Genomic DNA, 24038 nt, shown 5'->3' on the forward strand with positions numbered 1-24038 from the left:
CAAAGAGGCTTGCAACCCCTTAAGAAGAACAATGCCAACGAACCAGAGCTTCCAAGGACTAAGTCACTATCCAAAGACTATACATGGACTGACCCATGGATCCAACTGCATATGTAGCAAAGGATGGCCTTGCTGGGCACCAATGGAAGGAAGAGAAGTTCTTGGTCCTGCCAACGTTGGATTCCCAGTGTAGGGGAATGTCGGGGGTGTGGTAAGAGGGGTGGATGGGGAGGTGAACACTCTTATAGAAAGGGAGGAGTGGTTAGGGGGCTGATGGACAGGAAACTGGGAAAACGAATAACTTTTGAAATGTAAATAAGAAATACCCAATTTAAAAATATGGAAAAATATTTAAAAAATAAATAAATAAAAGAAAGGCAATGGCTGTAGTCAACAGAGAGGAGCACACCTCACAGAACCTCTGTGCTCCGCTTCTCAGACCAGTCTCTATGAGGACTACCTTCTTTTGTTTGGGACTTCCCCAAGTGGCTCTGCCTACTTCAAACCTAGTCACCAGCAGCTCAGGGTCCTCTCTTGTGAAAGATGCTTCTCAGTTTCTAATCTCTCAGAATAAAGGCACAAAGTCCACAACAGCCAAACTCTACTTAGCTCCGTGTTTCTCCCACACTCCTTTCCACCTGTTGATTTCACTCAAAGTCCTATAATCTTTTTTCATTTATGTTTACATGCTGTTTTAGTCAGCGTTTTTATTCCTGCACAAATATCATGACTAAGAAGCAAGTTGGGGAGGAAAGGGTTTATTCAACTTACACTTCCACATTGCTGTTGATTACCAAAGGAAGTCAGGACTGGAACTCACACAGGACAGGAATTTGGAGGCCGGAGCTGAGGCAGAAGCCATGGAGGGATGTTACTTACTGTCTTGCTTCCCCTGGCTTGCTCAGCTTGCTCTTAGATAACCCAGGACTACCAGCCCAGGGATGGCACTACCCACAATGAGCAGGGCCTTTCCCTTTGATCACTAACTGAGAAAATGTCTTATAGTTGGATGTCATGGAGGCATTTCCTCAAGGGGTGCTTCTTTCTATGTGATAACTCCAGCTTGTGTCAAGTTGACACACAAACCTGCCAGCACACGTGCTATTTTCTCCCAGTCACAAAACATTTATACAGCACTTTCACTCATCCTTACCTTGAGGCATCGACTTACAGCTGACATTCTAGGTCCCTCTGGCCTCCATAACTGTATACAACATTTTAAATCTTCTTAGAAACAGGTACCTTTAGCCTATATCAATAGCGGTTATCACATTAAATTTTGTATTTAGTGCTTTTAAGTATTTTCTTTCATTACAGATACCTCATAGTATCTGCCATATCTCCAATCCAGCATGCTTTCCTGCATGAAATGCTCTTTTGCACACTCTCTTTCTGGCAAATCTTTACAAGATATCAAAACAAATATTGTTTCCAGAAAGAAACAACAGCCCCCGCCTGAGCAAGGCATCAGTTTGCTTTCTCTATTATGATGCTTTTCCTGTATCCTTCTATAGATCATTTAGAGTTCTTTTTCCTTCAACTGTCAGCAAATATTTATGAAGAACTGCTCTGCTTAAGACCACTGGTGACAATATGAAACTTAAATCCAGTGGAGGTAGACAGGCATGATACAGTGATATAACAACCACAAACAAACAAACAATCAGCAATAAAAGAACTATCATTGTGCCTCCACATGCACTTAGGGAAAGAGCAGTCATAATCAGAATCCAGGCAGCTTGCCTCCCTTCCTCCTTCCTTCCCTTCCTCTCCTTCCCTCCTTCCCTACCCCCTTCCTTCCTCTCCCTCTCCATCTCCCCTCTCTTTTCTTTCTTTCCCTCCTCTTCTCCCCTCTCTATCTGACCATCCCCTGGTTTTCCTTGAAACCTCTTTTCTTTTTGTCTTTCTGATTAAAGGTTGATGTGTTCCTGATTCTTCTATGGAAAGAAAATCATATTAATGTATAGCATTTTAATGTCAGAATGCTTGGTATCATCACTGTCATCACCACCACCACCACCACCATCATCATCAGTTAGTAAAGGGTCCTTGTAGTATAGACTCTGCTGTATCTCCATTCCTTGTGAATAGTGTTTTCTGTCCATTCTCATTCTCTGGGCAGATCCTTAAGCATCATGTTTAAGCATCATCTGTATATGGCTGTGTTTACAGATTCCTTTCCTTATCCTTGCCCACTGTCTTAACTGCCATGTGTCTCTGTTGTACAAAAGGCTAGAGTTCTATGATAATGACAAACAGTTAATTGAAAGGACGGGGTGGTTGGGGATTTAGCTCAGTCATAGAGCGCTTGCCTAGCAAGCGCAAGGCCCTGGGTTCGGTCTCCAGCTCCGGAAAAAAAGAAAAGAAAAAAAAAATGAAAGGACGGAAGGCAGATGGACAGGATGACCTACTCGCACCTATGGATCTTGGGGTGTTTAATTGCTGCCAGCAACAACAATTTAGCACAAACTAAGAAAATATGGAAGCATTTGAGAATAAGAAAATGAACCCATCAATTCCCATCAACAGTTTCTAGCCTAAAAATATGAAAATTGGGGACCACAGATGGATTGACTGAAGCCCTGAGTTCATCTGATTGGTACCAGATGACACAGTCTTGAAATAATTTCAAACACAGCATGGAAAAAACTTTAAAAAAATATGGCAAGGACAGTAGAAGAGGGAATTGTTTACATCCAGGGAAACTGCTCAAAAATTTGAGAGGAGGAGTATGGCTACAAGGCGACAACTAGGGGATGTTCTTCCTGCTTTCAATGCTTATGTGATATGATGCATTTTCCCACTATCTCTCCTTAAGGAAAGTCCGCTACACTAGATTTGGTGATGGCAAATCTTAAAGCATGCTGTGTCCCCTCAGAAAACCTCTACACTGAGGCTCATAACAAGAGAGCATGTGAGTGTAAAATAAATATGACAATGAGATTCAGAGACTTAATTTGGATTTGATTTCAGCTTAAGATCTCAATGTCCATAAGGAAAATTTGCATTTCCTAGAAGGTGGGATATTCTTAGAGTTGTATTTGAAACTGAGCCCAAGTTATGATCTCATTTGATGTGTGAACTTCTAATAATTATCATTGTTGTCATCTCCAAATACTCTGTGATCATCTGTGAAGTCCCTTGTTCATTCCACTTAATTCTGACAGCGAGGTTTCTTTTCTATTCTCAGCCGTGCTGGCATGAGGATTAGCCTCAGTCTTAATATGCAATTCCCATTCTCAAGACATATCTGAAAATTCGTTTTCTTAATGTTAAAAATTTTAGAAAGTCAAAGAATCTAAAAGTGAAATAACATCAGTGGGTTTAAATCATCTCCAAGAGTGATTCAGAACAAGGGCTGGAAGCCACTACTCACAAATCTACTCTGTTCATTTAGACCTTGCAATCTCGGGGTTCACAAATAAATATGAAATGTAAACAGTGAGTTAGAAAAAGTGTAAAACCCTTCCACTAGTCTTTTCTCCTGGGACAGACTACTAGCTTGTCTGCTCCCCTGAAGACCCCACATCCTGAGGCATCCCAGAAGATCCACTGAACTCAGAGCACTTGGTAAGTATACTCCAAAAGACCCACAGCTGCTGCTGGGAGCCCAGTGGACTCAGGACCCATTGCCCCCAAAAACCTTGCCCATCAAATACCACTTCCCTTCCACTTGGTCCTTTCTGCTGTGTCAGACTGCTAGCTAGTCTGTCCCCCTGAATATACACCCTGAGGCATCCCAGGAGATGTATTGCACTCAGGGCATCTGACACTACATCTTGAAGGCATCCCAAGAGTTCATCTGTACACAGGGCAACTGGGCAATGGATACCTACAAAAACAAATATAACAGGAACCAACAGTCATCTGTTTTTAATATTTCTCAGTATTAATGGACTCAAGTCACCTATAAAAAGACATAAGCTAACAAACTGGATATGCAAACAAGATCCAGCATCTTGTTGCATACAAGAAACACACCTCAATAGCAAGCTGATCCCAAGAAACAAGCTGAAGTTGGCATCCTAATATCCAAAAAACAAAAAAATATTTTCAACCAAAAGTTATCAAGTCTGATGAGGAAGGACACTTCATGCTCATCAAGGGAAAATCCATCAAGAGAAAGTTTCAATTCTGAACATCTATGCCCCAAATGCAAGGGTATCCACATTATTAAAAGAAACTTTAAACAAGTTCAAAACACACATTGAAACCCACACAATAATAGTGGGAGATTTCAACACACCACACTTACCAATGGACAGGTCATTGAAACATAATCTAAACAGAGACACACTGAAATGAATAGAGGTTATGTACCAAATGGATTTAATAGATATCTACAGAACATTTCACCCTAAAACAAAAGAATACACCTTCTTCTCAGCACCTCATGGTACTGTGTCCAAAAATGACCATATAATTAGTCACAAAACAACTCTCAAATGATACAAGAAGAGTGAAATAATCCCATGCCTCTTATCAGATCAGCATGGCCTAAGGCTGGTGTTCAATAATAGCAAAAATAACAAAAGCCCACATACATGTGGAAACTGAACAACTCTCTACTCAGTGATACCTTGGCTAGAGAGGAAATAAAGAAATTAAAGACATTTTAGAATTCAATAAAAGCGAAGGTACAACATACCCAAAACTTATGGGGCACAATAAAAGCAGTGCTAAGAGGAAAATTCATAGTACTGAGTGCCCTCGTTAAAAAACAAACAAACAAACAAAACAAAAACAACAACAACAACAAAAACAACGGTGAGATCTTACACTAACAACTTAAGAGCACATGTCAGAGCTCTAGAACAAAAGGAAGCAAACACATGCAAGAGGAGTAGACTGCAGGAAATAGTCAAACACAGGGCAGAAATCAACCAAATAGAAATAAAGAAAACAATACAAAGAATCAACAAAACCAAAAGCTGGTTCTTTGAGACAATCACCAGATAGATAAACCCCTAACTAAACTAAGTAAAGGCCAAGAATCAGTATCCAAATTAACAAAAGAAGAAATGAAAAGGTAGAAATGACAGCAGAGACAGGAAATTCAAAAAATCATCAGATTTTACAGCCAAAGCCTATACTCAACAAAACTGGAAAATCTAGATAAAATGAATGGTTTTCTAGACAGATACTACATACCAAAGTTAAATCAAGAGCAGGTAAACTATCTAATCAGGCCCATATCCCATAAGGAAATAGAAAAAGTCATTAAAAATCTCCCAACCAAAAAAAGTCCAGGACCAGACAGATTTAGTGCAGAATTCTACTAGACCTTCAAAGAAGACCTAATAACAATGTTCTTCAAACCATTCCATAAAATAGAAACGGAAGAAACACTACTTAATTTATTCTATGAAGCCACAATTACTCTGATATCTAAACCACACAAGGACCCAACCAAAAAAGAGAACTTCAGACCAGTCCTGCTTATGAATATTGATGCAAAAATACTCAATAAAATTTTTGCAAACTGAATCTATGAACACATCAAAACCATCATTCACCATGGTTAAGTAACATTCATCCCAGGAACACGTTAGTTCAATGTACTAAAGTCCATTGACAGAATCCACTATATAAATAACCTCAAAGAAAAAAATCACATGATCATGTACTTAGATGCAGAAAAGGCATTTTACACAATACAACAACCCTTTGTGTTAAAAGTACTGGAGAGTCAGGAATTCAAGGTTCATACCTAAACATAATAAAAGCAATTTACTGCAAACAAATAGCCAATATCAAATTAAATGGAGATATACTAGAAGCAATCCCACTAAAATCGGGGACATGACAAGGATACCCACTCTCCCCATATCTATTTAATACAGTGCCCAAGTGCTAGCTAGAACAATAAGACAACAAGAAGAGATCAAGGGGATACAAACTGGCAAAGAAGAAATAAAGGTCTCACTATTTGCAGATGATATGATAATATATATAAGTGATCCCAAAAATTCTACCAGAGAACTTCTCCAGCTGATAAACAACATCAGCAAACTGGCCCAATATAAAATTAACTCAATTAGTAGCCTTCTTTTATACAAATGATAATCAAGCTGAGAAAGAAATTAGGGAATCAACTCCCTTCACAATAGCCACAAATAATATAAAATATATTGGGGTAACTTGAACCAACCAAGTGAAAGATCTATATGACAGTAACATCAAGTCTCTCAAGAAAGAAATGTGAAATCTCAGAAAATTGTGATATCTCCCAGGCTCATGGATTGGCAGAATTAACATAGTAAAAATGGCCATTCTACCAAAGTCAAGCTACAGATTCAATGCAATCCCCATCAAAATCCCAACAAAATTCTTCAAAGACATGGAAAGAGCAATTCTCAATTCATCTGGGAAGGCAAAAAACCTAGAATAGCAAAAATAATCATTAACAATAAGAGAATGGCTAGGGGAGTCACCATCCCTGACCTCCATCTCTACTACAGAGAAATAGTGATAAAAACTGCATGACTGACATGTTGATGGACGGATTAGAATTGAAGACCAGAAATAAATCACATACTTAACACATATTTGATCTTCAACAAAGAATACAACGGGAAAAAAGAAAGTATCTTAAATAAATGGCGCTGGCCTAGCTGTCTGTATGTAGAAAAATAAAAATAGACCCACCTTGCACAAAGTTCAAGTCTAAGTGTATCAAGGACCTCAACATAAAACCAGGTACACTGAATCCAATAGAAGAGAAAGTGGGAAAGAGCTTTGAAGTCATTGGCCCAGGGGGAAAATTTCCTAAACAGAACTCCATTGGCTCATGCTCTAAGATCAAGAATTGGTAAATGGGACTTCATGATACTGGAAAGCTTCTCTAAGGCAAAGGACATAGTCCACAAGACAAATTAGCAACCTACAGATTGGGGAAAAAAATGTCACTAACCCCACATCCCATAGAGGGCTAATATTCAGAATATGTAAAGAACTCAAGAAGCTAACCACCAAAAAACAAACAACCCAATCAAAAAATGGGGAATAGAACTAAACAGAGAATTCACAACAGAGGAATCTCAAATGGCTGAGAAGCACCTAAAGGAATGTTCAAAGTCCTTAGTGATCAGAGAAATGCAAATCAAAACGACCCTGAGATTCCACCCTATACCAATCAGAATGGCTAAGATCAAAACCTCATGTGATGACACATGTTGGCAAGGATGTGGAGAAAGAGGAGCACTCCTCCATTGGTGGTGGAATTGCCCACTGTTACAACCATTCTGGAAATCAATCTGGAGGTTTCTCAGAGAATTGTATATGGATCTACCTGAAGACCCAGCAATACCACTCTTGGAATTATACCCAAAAGATGCCCCACCATGCCACAGGGGCACGTGTTCCACTATGTTCATAGTGGCCTTGCTTGTGACAGCCAGAAGCTGGAAACAGCCCAGATGTCCCACGACAGAAGAATGGATACAGAAAATGTGGTTCATTTACACAATGGAATACTACTCAGCTATTAAGAATGAGGACATCCTGAGTTTTGCAGGCAAATGGAGCTAGAAAAAATCATCCTGAGTGAGGTAACTTAGACCCCAAAGGAAATGCACGGTATATACTCACTAATAAGTGGATATCAAACCAGAAAAAAAGTACAGAATACCCAAGACACAGTCCACAGAACTCAAAAAGGTCACCAAGCTGAAGGGCCCAAATGAGGACACCTCAGTCCCACTTGGTAGGGAGAAAAATGCAATCACAAGGGGAAGGGAGAGGAACCTGGGAGGGAAAGGGAGTGGTGGAGGGAGGAAGAAGGAAACATGATCTGGTATTGGGTGAGGGGAAAAGACTGAGAGCCAGCAGAAAAAATGGCAACATGCAAAACAGGCAACCTTAGGAGGTGGGAGGTGGGGAGACCCTCCAGAATACACCAGAGACCCAGGAGGTGAGAGAAATTCAAGACCCAAAGGGAGGACCTTAGATGAAATGCCCTGCAGTGTGGAGAGGGAACTAGTAGAGCCCACCTCCAGCATAAAGATGGGGCATCAAGTCAGGGGATTGGATGGCCATCCCACAGTCAAAAACTCTAGCCCAACTGGAAAAAATTTCCTGAACAAAACACCAATGGCTTATGCTCTAAGATCAAGAATCGACAAATGGGATCTCATAAAACTGCAAAGCTTCTGTAAGGCAAAGGACACTGTGGTTAGGACAAAACGGCAACCAACAGATTGGGAAAAGATCTTTACCAATCCTACAACAGATAGAGGCCTTATATCCAAAATATACAAAGAACTCAAGAAGTTAGACCGCAGGGAAACAAATAACCCTATTAAAAAATGGGGTTCAGAGCTAAACAAAGAATTCACAGCTGAGGAATGCCGAATGGCTGAGAAACACCTAAAGAAATGTTCAACATCTTTAGTCATAAGGGAAATGCAAATCAAAACAACCCTGAGATTTCACCTCACACCAGTGAGAATGGCTAAGATCAAAAACTCAGGTGACAGCAGATGCTGGCGAGGATGTGGAGAAAGAGGAACACTCCTCCATTGTTGGTGGGATTGCAGACTGGTACAACCATTCTGGAAATCAGTCTGGAGGTTCCTCAGAAAATTGGACATTGAACTGCCTGAGGATCCAGCCATACCTCTCTTGGGCATATACCCAAAAGATGCCTCAACATATAAAAGAGACACGTGCTCCACTTTGTTCATCGCAGCCTTATTTATAATAGCCAGAAACTGGAAAGAACCCAGATGCCCTTCAACAGAGGAATGGATACAGAAAATGTGGTACATCTACACAATGGAATATTACTCAGCTATCAAAAACAACGAGTTTATGAAATTCGTAGGCAAATGGTTGGAACTGGAAAATATCATCCTGAGTGAGCTAACCCACTCACAGAAAGACATACATGGTATGCACTCATTGATAAGTGGCTATTAGCCCAAATGCTTGAATTACCCTAGATCCCTAGAACAAAGGAAACTCAAGACGGATGATCAAAATGTGAATGCTTCACTCCTTCTTTAAAAGGGGAACAAGAATACCCTTGGCAGGGAAGAGAGAGGCAAAGATTAAAACAGAGACTGAAGGAACACCCATTCAGAGCCTGCCCCACAGGTGGCCCATACATATACAGCCACCCAATTAGACAAGATGGATGAAGCAAAGAAGTGCAGACCGACAGGAGCCGGATGTAGATCGCTCCTGAGAGACACAGCCAGAATACAGCAAATACAGAGGCGAATGCCAGCAGCAAACCACTGAACTGAGAATAGGTCCCCCGTTGAAGGAATCAGAGAAAGAACTGGAAGAGCTTGAAGGTGCTCGAGACCCCAAAAGTACAACAATGTCAAGCAACCAGAGCTTCCAGGGACTAAGCCACTACCTAAAGACTATACATGGACTGACCCTGGACTCTGTCCCCATAGGTAGCAATGAATATCCTAGTAAGAGCACCAGTGGAAGGGGAAGCCCTGGGTCCTGCTAAGACTGAACCCCCAGTGAACTAGACTATGCGGGGAGGGTGGCAATGGGGGGAGGTTTGGGAGGGGAACACCCATAAGGAAGGGGAGGGGGGAGGGTGATGTTTGTCCGGAAACCGGGAAAGGGAATAACACTTGAAATGTATATAAGAAATACTCAAGTTAATAATAAAAAAAAATAAATAAATAAATACTCTTTAAAAAAAAAAAAAAAACTCTAGCCCATAATTGTTCCTGTCTGAAAAAAACCGCATGGATGGAAATGGAGAGGAGGCTGAGGAAGAGAAGGTCCAGCGACAGGCCCAAAGTGGGATCCAGTTCAAGGGAAGGACCCAAGGCCTGACACTAATTCTGAGGCTATGGAATGCTTACAAAAAGTGACCTACCATGACTGCTATCAGAAAAGCCCAACAAGCAGCTGAAAGAATCAGATGTAGATATTTTTACCCAACCAATGGACAGAAGCTGCTGACCTCTGTGGTTGAATTAGGGAAAAGCTGGAGGAAGCGGAGAAGGAGGACCATGCTGTAGGAGGACCAGCAATCTCAATGAACCTGGACCCCTGAGATCTCTCAGACACTGGATCACCAAGCAGGCAGCATACACCAGCTGGCATGAGGTCCCCAACACATATACAGCAGAGGACTGCTGGGTCTGAGTTCAGTTAGAGAAGATGCACCTAACCCTCAAGAGACTGTAGGTCCCAGGGAGTTTAGAGGTCTGGTGAGGTGGGAGGTAGGGGTGAGGACATTCTCGTGGAGACAAAGGAGGAGGGAGGAGGGAAGAGGTTTGGGATGTGGAACAGTTGGAGGGTGCACCAGTAGGGAAATAAAATGTAAAGTGTAAAAAAAGATTAAATAAAAAGAAGGAATATTAAAAAGAAAAAATAAATGTAAAGCAAGAATAGAGTGACTAATTCATACAAAGCAGAACTGACAAACACCGCTGAGCTAGCTGAGTGTAATTATTGATGGCCATGGCTTCAACATGCTTCCATTATCTCTACTGTTTCAGTGGTAGTCAGACTGGGAAGGGAACATGGAATATAAATAAAAAATGCTAGTTTCAATCCATCATTCTCTTCTCATTTCCATTCCTCCTTCCGAAGCAATGTGTCACTCAGCTATTACTGTTCATTAAATTCAAGGGAGACAACCTGGGCGAAGTCACTGTGACTGTGGCGAACCCAGTAGAACCACTGCCTAGGGCACTGCGGCTCTTGGCTCTGTGCTTCTGGAGTCAGCTGTATAGGTGCAGGGGATACTGTGCGCTTACCACACTCAAGTTGGCTGCAAGCTCTCCCCTTGGTTTCAGCACGTTGCCCAGGGGAGAGGAGTGATCAGTTCCCAGGTACTCTTTCCAATAACACTTTTACTCATGGCGGCCACAACTTCAGCTACTGTTCGCTTTTTAAACTCTTTGAGGTATTGTTCATTGGTTAATCCATTTGACAGACATTGAGTACCTACTACCTACAAGAATTAATGTAAAACCCTAGCAAGAAAACAGCTATTTCCATTAAGAAGTCTACAGAGGTTCTGGCTAGAGCACTGCACACTGCGTTTATTATGCTGGAAGCCAAGTGTTTCGCTGCTCCTGACTCAAGCCAGAGGTGAGTTCAAGAAGTGGACTTTTACGAGCTTCTTAGCTTTCCCTGTGCACTTTTCCCATAACGCCTAATGAAAATGCCCTCCTTGGATTTAGAAAAAAAACCAGGATTCCAAATTTAAAGTGACATTTATCTCAAAAGTAAATTAATATTTAATGATGCTCTGATTAATAATCATGATTTTATGAACTGGAGAGATTCAGGATGAAAGCCCCTGGACCCATTGTTTTTCGGAGCCTTACAGGCTGAGGATGAAGGGATCAGGATAGAAACCCTTCTTACATGTTACCATCATAGTTCCTAATTCCCTTCTAAACACCACACTCCTCCCCTAGGGCTATGTCAGGAGAGTGCTATTGTACATTAAACGAGTAGCAAAGGAATTCAAGAGCCTGACCCAAGGGTGCTTTAAAGCTTCAAAACGCGTGCGCGTGCGCGTGCGCGTGCGCGTGTCCGTGTGCGTGTGCGTGTCCGTGTGCGTGTGCGTGTCCGTGTCTGTGTCCGTGTGCGTGTGCATGTCCGTGTGCATGTGCGTGAATGTGAACCAAATAACCAAATAGTTCACATTCTATTGTTATTCTCTTTCCTACTGAACTAAATTGACAAACATGTTTTATAAATAAGCGCAGGAGAAAAGAGATCAATATGACAGAGGAAGGGAACCTGTTAGAGGACACAGTGATGCACTTGTGAAACTTTAGAACTTAGGAAATGTGACCAGAGAGAGGACGAGAGGGTACCATCTCCTCCCCCAACACACAGAACCTGGTCAGAACATCTGGGCTTGAGAAAACACTTAGGGACACATGAGTCAGATACTTAAAAAGTTAACACCCTGCATTTGTATCGACATTTTGTGTATGTTACAGAGTGCATGAAATGCTATCAAAACAGCAATTCCTGAGGACGCTTCCACATGAGGTACCTTCCAGATCATCTGAGCCAGAGCAGGCATGGGGTACCAGAAATGGCTGACATGTCTATGTGCAGTAAAATAAGGGCAGTATTATTAGTAAATAACACTACTTTTGAACTTGGTTTCCTAATTAATTTATGCTAATATTAATCTAGACCCGAATATTCTAGCATGACTACTAGCCACTACAGCTCCTCAAATTTAGATAAGATTTAAGTCCCAATTTTTAGGCTTAGAAGTCACAATTCAGCTATACCATAGCTCATGTGGCTGGTGATCACCACACTGGAAAGTACAGACATAGAACCTTCCCATTCCCTTCTGGAGTTCTACTGCAAGCCCTTTGATGCTGAGGTCTGTTCTTAATGAAGACTTAAGTTTTGTCCTTTAAACGAATCTGAACCACCAAACAAAGAACATACACAAGCTGGACCTAGGCTTCCCTGCACATGTGGGCCTTGAACAACTGGAGCAGGGGCTACCCCAAAAGCTTTGCCTAGCCTCCCAGAGACTTGAAGTGCCAGGGTCAGGGAGATACCCATGAGAAGGGGGTTGGGGGAAGGATCGTGGGAGGGGGGTGACCGGGAGAGAGTGGTGAGTGGGATGTGAAGTGAATAAAAGTAAATAAAGAAAATAAATTAAAAATAAAATAAAATTAACAAAATAAAATAAAAATAAAATAAAATTAGAGAGAGAGAGAGAGAGAGAGAGAGAGAGAGAGAGAGAGAGAGAGAATATGTTGTGGAAGCACTAAACTTGGGCTCATCTGTATTGGTATTTCCTATTTACTGTCCATCTCCATTTTCAAGAGTGCTAGACACTAGGCCCCCAGTCATGCTCTTGGGCCTTCTAGGTTCCTGGACACCATAGTTCTGGGTATGAAGTGAGACTGCAGAGCTCTGGCTTGGTAGTTGATCATTAGGAGAAAGAAAAGGTGAGAAAAGAATCTAAGAAAGACATGTTCAAATTTCATATTCATAAAATATGCAGAGTACTGAATTAATTAAAATGGTAAGAAAAGCAAGAGTCCCCGTGAGTAAGCTATAAAGGAAGTCCAAGAAAGACAGGGTGGTCACATGGCGATGGCAAAATAAATGGAGCTTTCTACTGAATCCCTTCATGGTGCCAGCCCACTGACTGGTCTTTCCAATAAAGGAAATCGGGTGGAACCTGAAACCTACTAAAGAAAGGTTTCTCCAAGCCTTAGGCTCCCACGTAGCACAGCATTCTGAGTCCATGGACATTTTTATCGTACTTGTCTGAGCCCCGAGCACTGCTCTGATAACTCTCCCCCATTCAGCAGGACATCCTGCCATGCTCTGCAAGCACAGTGTTCTGACACTGACAGCTGCAATTTGTCCTCCGTCCCACCTTTCCAAGATGTCACATTATCCATGTCTCCCTTAGCTCCTTGTAGGAATCCTCGCATTGATTGTTGAAATAGGAGGAGACAGTGTGCACAACACAGACAGCTACGTCCTAGGGTCTACTCTGGAAAATGATGGTGGCATGATGCCTCACCTCTCCCAGTGCAGCACACCACACTTCGTCTCACATTTAGGTTTTCACCTCTCCTATCAAAGCAGTTTATGATCCAGAGAAGTATCAATGGTTTGGACCTAGGTTAGGGTCTCTACAACCAACATGAAGAGGACCAGTGCCCATGCTTGCTTTCAGACGGACAGGAACCTCATGAAGATACAAACTCAGTCTGCTTAAACCTATGATCTAGCAGAGTGCTTCTTATCTGAAAAGTGCCTAATAAATATTTGCTGAGCTCAAGTCTCTTAAAAGCTGCCTATAATTTTAAACGAGAGGCTCTGAGAAACAATAGAACTGCTTCTTTGTTTCAGAAAAAAATTAAAGAAGTCACAGTAGATTGTTCTGCTATTAGAACCAAGTGTCCTTGAGAAAGTGAGACAAACATGAGTTAAATTGCATTAATAAACTACCTCTGACTTTCGGAGTCATCCACTGGCACCTTGACAAAGGACAGTGGTACAGCTCTGGTTGGAGAGGAGGAAGGATCTGGAGGAAGGGAGGCATAGCAAATGGCTGGTGTCTGGGCTCTAGTGAGATAGGAACCTGTAGAAAAGCCCTTGTGGTAAGATGTGCTACAATACATTCCAGGAGCAATGACATCTAATATTTAATTAGAATTAGTTTCTTGTCTATGAGATAATTACCATCCTTTATCCCAAAGCACCCAGCCAGAGTCTGCTACACACCAGAGTCTTACAATAGGGAGGTTTTAGAGAATGTCCCACAGGAACATGTCCCAGAGGTCTGGGAAGAGAGCCAAAGAGAAGACAGGAGTATCTGGTGCCACCCAAAGCATGGGTTAACTGGTGATTGACCTTAATTCACACAGATTTTCCCCCCTAATTTATTTTGAAGGATAACTCACAGCCTGGATGGCAAACTGTCTATTTAAATTCAAGCTTCACTTTCATTTAAGAGACTTGTCACTGAGAAACTCCCATTGAGCCAAGGATTTAGTTCTCAGTCCCACCCACCTAGGCTGTGGTTGTTTAAAAAACATTCATTAGTGGTATAGCCCCCAAATGTCTCACATCTTAGTCAAGGAATTTAAATATGCTTATCTATCTCTCATCTATCATTAATCAATTTATCTCTCATTTATCTATCATCGATCTACTTATCTACCTTCCTACCTATCTTCCTATCTACCGATGGCTGTCCCCTCTTCCATCTCCGATGATTCTCTCTCATTCTTTACTCTTTCCTTTTCTTCTCCTCATTCTCTTCATTTAACTTTTAGAGAAATATGTATCATGTTAAATAGCTACATTCAGTGTTATTTGCAGCCGTTATCATTAGTCTACCTTACTTTGAAATTGAAATTGGTCCCATGACTGGAGGTGCTACCTTTACCAAAATCTAAATATTGTCACCCTGACCATAATTGAGGAAATACAAAACCCCATAGCCCGTGGCCTCTGCTTTGTTCTAGCAAACTCTGAGGCACTTATAAGTCTACAGGAAATGATTAGAAGTTAGTATATGTGGTTGCTCCTTATTATGTGTAATGGCCTTGGCAAGGAATTGCTAGTCTGAAACAGAGACAAGGGGTGTAGCCAAAGTCTACAAAGTAAGACCTTAAAATCTGGAACAGCTCACTATATCAGGAATTCTAAAGAAGAGAAACAACCTGCGGGGAGGTTTGGATGACAGATACTCGCAAGCCCTTCCCATATGGACAAAGTAACAAGAGCCTGTTAGTAAACATCGGATTCATGAAGTTCCCTGACTACACAATCTCATTTTGTTGAGGATTCCAAAGGTAACAACTGTGTTTGCTAGTTCTATGCCAACTTGACACAAGCTAGAAGCACAAGAAAGGAGTGATCTCAATTGAGAAAATGCCTCCATAAGATTGGGCTGTACAGAATACAGCAAACACAGAGGCGAATGCCAGCAGCAAACCACTGAACTGAGAATAGGACCCCCGTTGAAGGAATCAGAGAAAGAACTGGAAGAGCTTGAAGGGGCTCGAGACCCCAAAAGTACAACAATGCCAAGCAACCAGAGCTTCCAGGGACTAAGCCACTACCTAAAGACTATACATGGACGGACCCTGGACTCTGACCTCATAGGTAGCAATGAATATCCTAGTAAGAGCACCAGTGGAAGGGGAAGCCCTGGGTCCTGCTAAGACTGAACCCCCAGTGAACTAGTCTATGGGGGGAGGGCGGCAATGGGGGGAGGGTTGGGAGGGGAACACCCATAAGGAAGGGGAGGGGGGAGAGGGATGTTTGCCCGGAAACCGGGAAAGGGAATAACACTTGAAATGTATATAAGAAATACTCAAGTTAATAAAAAAAAAAAAGATTGGGCTGTAAGCAAACCTGTAGGACAATTTCTTAGTTAGTAATTGATGGGGGAGGTCTAGCCAGTTGTACATGGGAATAATAATAATAACAATAATAATAATAATATGATGATGATGAACAGGAGGAAGAAGGAGAGGAAGAAGAGGAGGAGGAGGAGGAGGAGAAGGAGGAGGAAGCAGGCTGAGCAAGCCATGATAAGTAATTAAGAAACAGCACTCCTCTACATCAGCTCTTGATCCTGGTCCCTGCTTGAGTTCCTATCCTGACTTCCTTTGATGATAAACAGTGATGTGTAAGTATAAGTCAAATAAATCCTTTCCTCCCAGAGTTGCTTTTAATCATGGTGCTTCATCACAGCAAGAATAATTTTAACTAACTAGGACAGTAACCATTAGAGATTTGAGTATTTGAGACATGGGCGAAGAAATAAAATGGATTCAAATAATATACAAAGAAAATGTGGCAATGGGAAAACAGAAAACAAATATATACAAGACCTAGGAAGATTTTTGAGGGATCTTCACAGTCAAAGAAACTCAAAGCTGGCCCTAAGGAAAAGAATAAACCTACACATTCCTCCCTTCTTCCCACCCCCATTCAAAGAAGGTTCTGGCCATCTGCCTCTGCTCGACAAGAGTGTGCTCGTCTCCAGGCCTCCATCTGATCTCTCATAATTCAGCCACCTCGAAACTCCAGTTTAGACATTGTCTCTAAAACAAAGGAAATTTTTGTTTTAAATTTCAGATAACTCAATAGTCTGTCCTCTGGGATAAAATCAGAAGCTTTATCAGCATACAACACTCTGACTTCTTCACTTTCTTCACCCCATCTGATGTCAACTTCCTAAAACACTGAGCCAATCGGCAGCCAGCTCTTTCTCTGACCATGCTTTGCAAATGCTGTTCCCTCTGCCTCGACCATGCTCCATCTGCCTCCTTCCCCACCTGGAGAACGCTGACTCATCTTTTGAGAATGAGCTTAGATGTCACTTCATCTGTGAAGGCTTGTCTGACACTCCCACGTAGGAGATGAGACTCTGACAGCTATGCTCAGATCCCCCTCAGCAGTCAGCCTGGCAAACTGTACCTACTACTGGCCTGTCCTGAGTGTTTAGCAAGCTACATGTTTTGATCTTGTTGTTGTCTACTTTGCTTATTACTTACCCAGACAAGAAACTTACAGAAAAGCTTGAAAGCTCTTATGACTTATCAATCATAGATTAGTGCATCTCTCAAACCTCATCAGAGAAGTTTCCAGTTATAGGAGATGAAAATTAACAGAGGCCTACAACTGGGCAAGGAGCAAAGACAGAGAGAGTGTGGAACACTCAGCTTTAAAAGGCCCATCTGCATCACTTCCCCACTGTCCAAGGCTCTGAAGCACTTCAGAAAGGGCAGAAGAAAGGTTGGCAGTGGAAAAGTTGATAGCTGCTGGGAGAGGCATAGTCAGTCCACCTTAAAGATATGTCTACCCAGTGGATCAACTACCCATAAGTGGATGGCCATACACTCAACCATATATCAATAGCACAAACTGGATTTAATGGGTTGAAGAAGAGCACTGAGTTTATGGGTAAGGAAAGGGGGTAGACCTGGGAGGAACTGGGGAAGGAGACAAATATGACTAAAATACATTGTATGAAATTCTCAAACTAATAAAAAGGCTTTAAAAAAACCTTAAGGCTTTCACTCTTTCAAATCAGCCAGCCATGCATTAGAACCACAGTAGCTGCCTTTAATGGGAAGAGACAGATTCAGTGAGGGCTTTGGAAAATTAAAATACAGTCCCTTTGGGGGTAGTTCTGCAAAACTGTTCAGACCCAGAACACAGGAAACTCGGCCATATGGGCAGAAACCCTGTCTTCTGTCCTGCAAATATTCAAACATCTCCTGGACACCTTCAAATGCGTAGCCCCACTCACCTTGTCAGTGCATACCAGTTCTATGTCTTTACAGAGGAGTTTTCTAGGAAAGTAGCTACTACTTTTGGAATAATATCACCAAGAGTTGATCACCACGTTGAAAGACTGTGTCCCCTATGTAACACTGGTTTACTACGGTAGCAACCCACATCTGTTTACAGCATAAAGTTGTCACAGTTAGTGAACGTTTATCTCACTCGTGTTCTAAAATGACAAATATACAAGTGTCCACACTATCCAAGAGAGACTATTACTTTCTTTTCCACTTCTCTCTTCTAGTCACCTGAACTTTCAGTAGTTCTTCATTCTATCTTCTGTCCATCTCCAGCTGAGCAAACATCACCAAACCTGCAGGTCTTTTCCCATTTTTCTGTATTTTCTCTGACAAATGATATCAAAATATATGTGCAGACAAGTTATGTTATGCATTAATTTCATTTCACAGTAGCAAAGGGGGCACTGAAGAATCCTGCCCATAAAAGAGGAGGAACTTGGTCTTCCTGAAGACAGAATCATGTCTCTAATATACAGAGCAATTCAGAGCAACTGCATTTCCTTACCCTGGGTCCTTTTGTGATGCAGCTACCCAGCTAATTGCCATGCCACCCAGGAAGATCATGTATGGTATGTTGTGGATTTGTCTCTGCCTCTGTCTGAGAGTGCACGGTGTCTTCCACCCATTCGCACAGGACTCAGCACAGAGGAGAAACCCAGGAGAACCCTCAGGATGAGATAGTAAAATCCTCATGAGTATCTTAGTCAACGCTCTGCCCAGACCAATCTGAAAAACACAGCACTCCTGGGGCACAGCTCTCTCCAGCACCCACCCTCATCCACCTTGGTATCCCCCAAAGGATCTCCTACAGAGAGGTCAGTACACATTATTCAAAGAACCGTTCCCCAAGAACACAGCTATAGACAATGTTTATAACAGTACTGTACTTCAAGTATATTACTCATTCAAAGGGCTTTGTTAAATGTGTCTGAAGACTTGAACATCACTTAAAATTGTTTTTATGTGAACTTTTATACTACAAGCCAACTATCAGCTAAAAGACAACTGTATGTGCTGTGTCACCCAGCCTAGAAGACACATCTGTGTGAAAACCACAAATGTCAATCAATCATGAAGCAGAATCCAAATATTTGATTCTATGGCATCTTACAAGCAATATTTAATCATTGTATCCTTCAAACAAGCCAGATGGCACTTTCTACATTAACAGAAGCAGTGGCTACTTAGAAAGAACTTTGTCTCAAATATTATTTAAGTTCTCTTAACAAATATATCAAAGTAGAACTTGTTTGTGCTCTCACAGTTACAGTAATTATCTGTGTTCAGAAACAGGCATTCCAAGGATTCTCTAGGCAGAATCTGTTGGGGGACTATGCTTAAATTTCCATCAAATATAAGGTTTACGTTTTGCAAAATTAAACATGAGGACATTGATAAATGACTATTACATTTTGAATACAATAATTTTGAAGCATAAATATATAACTTAAAATACCTGTAATGTTATACTGTATTAATAATAATTCATAAAACTTGGACATGGATTGGACTTCTGTGAGAAGCCCACCACTCAAGTCACCTGCAAAGCACATCTTTCCATTTTGTGTGTGTGTTTGTGAGTGTGTGTGTGTGTGTGTGTGTGTGTGTGTGTGTGTGTGTGAGATGGGTGTGAGAGTGCACAGGCAGAAACCAGAAGCCAAGTGAGGCTGGTCAGTTCTTTTGAGACAGTCTATGTGAGTTAGACTGTGTGGACAGGAACCCTCCCATCAGACCTCTCCATCACTAGAAAGGCACCACGCTGCCTCTTATGTGCAGTGCATCATATGTGCGTTCTGGGAAATTCTTTAGGCACAGAACGACTTGCCTAGCCCCCTAACTTCCAAGGGAAGCACCACACTTTCTGAAAATGTTAGCCTTCTTACGGCCGTCCCCACCACAATGTGAAAGACAACCTGAAACTAAACGATTTTCTTCTGTCAGATTCACAGTGAACATTTACCAGGGTGGAGGGATGGGTTTCTCTTGAATCAAGACAACAAAAACAAGCCCTCCAGTCTGATCTTTGCACGCCTCTCTGTATCCTTAGGGCCATGTCCTCTTTAGAGAGGATACACAGCTCTGAAAGGAGAAGAAATGCAGACATACTTCCTGGTTCTGTCTAGGGTCACCCTTCTTAATGCCCTAATATCAAAGTGGGGCACAGTGTTCCTGAACCCAAAATACTAACTTCAAACAGACATCTCCATTTCCTTCCCGTGTGACTTTAGGCAGGAAAAACCTGTGCATATTAGTTTTCATGCTTATATGTAAAGGGCATTAGTTATAGCTTCCCCACAAGGAGAGTGTAAGATTGAAAAAGTATTTTCAATATGTTTAAGACAGAACCTGGCTATCATAATTATTTTACTCTTGTAAAGAAGACAAAATAAATATTCTGATTTATAATGAAAATGTCCTCATGTTCTCTGTAAGTCTAAAATGAAACATTTAGTAACATTTTAGTGTTATTGAGGATAGGTTTCAGGAGAAGTCTTAAGTTCATAGTCTGTGACAGATTTTCATAACCTTGATCATGAGTTTGTTTTGATTAACTTATTAAGTATGAAATTGTGAAATGTGTTTCTATATGCAAGAAATCTGTCATTTTGAACTGAAACAGATTCCTCAGCTAAGAATGCAAGAGTTTATTTTTGTCTTTCCCCCTTTAAAATTTTAACAACTGGGGGCAGAGGCTGTCTACCGTGTATCAGGCCTATGATACATTCTGAGCCAGCAATATTCTTACACTTAATAAGCATTACACCAATTAACAGACAAGGTAGTGAGTCTCTTTATGTTATTAAACTGCAGAGTAAAGTCAGGTACAATTGAGCCTATGGAAAAGGCATTTTAAAGAGGTTGCCACATTGACTTGGCTCATGTGGATTGAAAGACCCTTCCTGGCACATTTGGCTTTCTTCCTTACAAAGTGCACCTTAATAAAGAGCTAGGAAACCCATTTATCTATGGAGGAAGGGAGGAAATAGATATATACTTGTGGAGACACTTGTGGTCCATGACTTTAAAAGTCTCAAAGCTGCTCAACTCTGTAAACATTATTTATCACTCTGGGAGTTATCTGACCATAAAGTCTTTCCTTAAAAATACTGGGGACTTCAAAGATCTCACATATAAGCCAACCCCACTTTGCACACCTCCGAAGGCCCTGTGAAACCAGCAAGCATCACGCTTTTGTGTAAATGTCACTGAATAACTGTGGGACTATAAGAAACCATAAAGAGCAATCTGAAATAAACAAAATATCTCAACCTTCACCGTCTCCCTTAGAATACACATGAGGTGATTTCTCATTAATTTGAATTTTATCTTAGTAACTATTTGATAAGAGGCCATAAATTTCAAGGAATTAATCAGAAGACATCGGTTGGGTTGGAATGAAGTATGTTTTGTGGGCTTCCTAGATTGCCAGTGATATGATGTACTTCCCTGAGGTATATAACGATCTCTGCTCAAAAGAAGTAAGAAAACAGGCATGCATTTTTTTTTTCTCAAGAAGCAAACTATTTTTCAATGCTCCGTAGACTTAGACGTTTTTAAATATTCAGGGCGTCTACCAAAAATCTGATCATATATGCCTTTATGTTGCCAAAAAATGTGATCGAACCCACATCCTGCATTTTTCTAGCAATCTCGTTCTTGAACATCTTAGAAGAGCAGGCTGTGTTCCCATCCTCCCCCCAAGGGCATCAGCAATGCTGTGAGATCCAAGTCAAAGGCACTGATGAAGTGATAGTTTCCTCCTGTCTGTCTGACCAGTCAGAGGACAAACATACTTGGAGGACATAAGTGGGTGAAGTGGGTCTGAGAGCAGTTCCCTCCCAGTGAGGCACAGACTGATTCTCTTCAGGAAAGGGGGTGGGCATGAGGGGATGGAGACACAGCACGCAGCCAAAAGTGCCAAGTGGCAGGCAGCAGAGTCCTTTTCTGCAGTCTGTGGATAGGGGTTTGTGTAAGAGAAAGACTGGGGGGGGGGGGGCTCTAAGCTGGGAAGGGAAAAATGAAGGTTGGAGGAGAAAGAACACAAAGTGAACTGCCAAGTGGCTCATCCCTTTCTCTAAAAGTCTGAGTAGTGCCCAAGAAAGGAGAAGAGTGTACTGGAGGGAACTCTGTTTGCCATGAGCAAATCGGCTCTGGACCCAGAGAACTCTGTGAAGGAGCAGCCCACAGGGGCAGCTTTGTGGATGCATATAAACACTTCGAGGTGACCCTCCTCCCATTCAGTTGAGAAGTGAGTTATTTCCATACCAGACCACCAATATTCTCCGAGAGTCTTTATGGATACACAAATGAGCCCCCCACTGAAACAACACCTGAAGCAGGCAAACTAAAACATGACCATTTCTATACACAATGGGCCAAACCACCGAACTGTTCAAAGTTCTGGTTAATTTAAGCTCAAAGAATTCTCTAGTCTAGATTTCTAAATGTTTTGCTCACTTATTAAAAGATAACTGCGGACAAATTTATATTTATTGATGCACCCTGCAGGTGTACCTAATGGGTGAAATAGATAAAACTTTACAATATGAACAATTTTAACATATTACTCTTTTCGAATTCTTTCCTGTGAGTCACTGGCAGGTAAGACTTCAGTCATTTGACCAAAATTGATTATTTACTAATTCTATGAAATGTGTTATCACTGGTGAATAATCCAAAGGGGTCTATCCTACACAATGCTAGACATTTGAATATTATAATAGTAAAATGTTTACTTTTCTTTTGAGTGGAGCTTGAAAAAAATCAGATTGCCAACAAAACCCCAACCAATCAATAGGCAAAAAAATTAGAAATGTGAAATGCTATTTAAAACATTGATATTATGGCATGGCTTGATGGAATGGAATGCTGAACCTGTATGCAATCACCCCAATGCCTGCCTGTGCATATTAAAAATTCCATGTAATAATTTTATCTGTGTCATTCTTTACTATTAAAACACTTGTGGGGTCATAAACATCGCATAAACGACGTGTTTATGCACATTGGCTGTTTTTATGAATGGATACAAATAAATGCTCCTTATCTGAGACAATAGATGGCAAGATGCTATCTATAAAAGGCTCCTTAAGTCTCCGGAGCAAATGATGAGGCAGATGGTGGTGTCTTTCGGTGCCACTCAGGGCAACTGTATTCCCAAGTCTCCTTGACATATTGCATTGGAAAAAGCCTTGGAGCGCTTTCCTTAGAGACCTGTTCTAACTCGCTCCCAGGAACCAAGACTGCTCACCACCGAGGAATAAAACGCATGTATGTCTCTGTATTCTGAGGACTGTGCATACATAGGGGAGAACACAATCCCTAAGTCTAGTTTGACAAGTGTGTGTGTGCAAGTGTGGCATTTACCAACAAGCGATCAGGAAGAGAAGGCAACCTGGGGGGGGGGGGTCCTTTCTTATGTACAAGAGTTTCATCTTTTTGGTCAAGTCAGGCTTGTCAGGGACTCAAACTTGTGTGTCTTCCCCACCAGGAGGAAGCCTTCCGTTAATAATCTGTCAGGGCTAACAACCCAGGCAGCTTTGTTTGTAAGTCCACTGGGCGCCATATGGCAGTTTCCAGTTCCTGTAGCAACTCAAGTCTGACTAGGCTGCCACAGTGAAGCATCTCTAAAGAAGAGCTCTTGGGGAGCAGCAATCGGGCCACTTACCTAGCTCCCACGGACCCAGCTCCGCTCGGGCAGCAGCTCTGGCTCCTGTGCCACAGGGGGCTGTGGGCTTCCCTGTTCCCTCAGAGGACTCCTCTCCTGCAAAGGTCCCTTTCGCCAATGATGTGTCGCTGGAAATCCCCCTCCCCTCCACAGAGAGGAGGGTCTCCCCGACTGGCTGGAGCTCCTGGCAGCTTTCCTTCTCCCTTCTTTACATCCCTCACTCCGGTTCGCAGTCTCTAGTAAAAAGGTTCACAGAAGCCGCATTGGGAAGAAGCGAAGGCATCCTTTAAAAAGAACAATAATCTTCCTCGATCGTCACCCCCCTTTCCCCGCGTGGAGCCCCCATCCCCCTGCCACCGCCGCCGCCCAAACCAGGGAGGGCTAGAGTGAAGGGGGAAAAAATCAAGAGGTTCTCTGCGCGCCGCACCAGCCCTGGACTTGGCGCTGGATCCCGCTGCCCGAGGCGCGGCGGCGGCCAGCGGGGGCGGCTGGTGCTCGGGGGCACTCGGTGGAGCTCGGTGGGTGTGTGTCTGTGCAGCAGCGATGCTGGCTCT

General features: G+C 42.0%; 1 protein-coding gene across 1 annotated transcript in view; it reads right to left on the reverse strand.

Annotated features, from left to right (window-relative positions):
- Positions 1-23718, reverse strand: part of Kcnb2 (potassium voltage-gated channel subfamily B member 2) — a 471100-nt gene extending 447382 nt beyond the window's left edge. The window contains exon 1 of the mRNA NM_054000.2: positions 23485-23718. The gene's annotated coding sequence lies outside the window, so the exon portion shown is untranslated. The remainder of the gene's footprint in view (positions 1-23484) is intronic.
- Positions 23719-24038: the final 320 nt, after the last annotated feature.

This window comes from Rattus norvegicus, chromosome 5, assembly GCF_036323735.1.
Source record: "Rattus norvegicus strain BN/NHsdMcwi chromosome 5, GRCr8, whole genome shotgun sequence".
In the NCBI taxonomy this organism is placed as follows: Eukaryota; Metazoa; Chordata; class Mammalia; order Rodentia; family Muridae; genus Rattus; species Rattus norvegicus.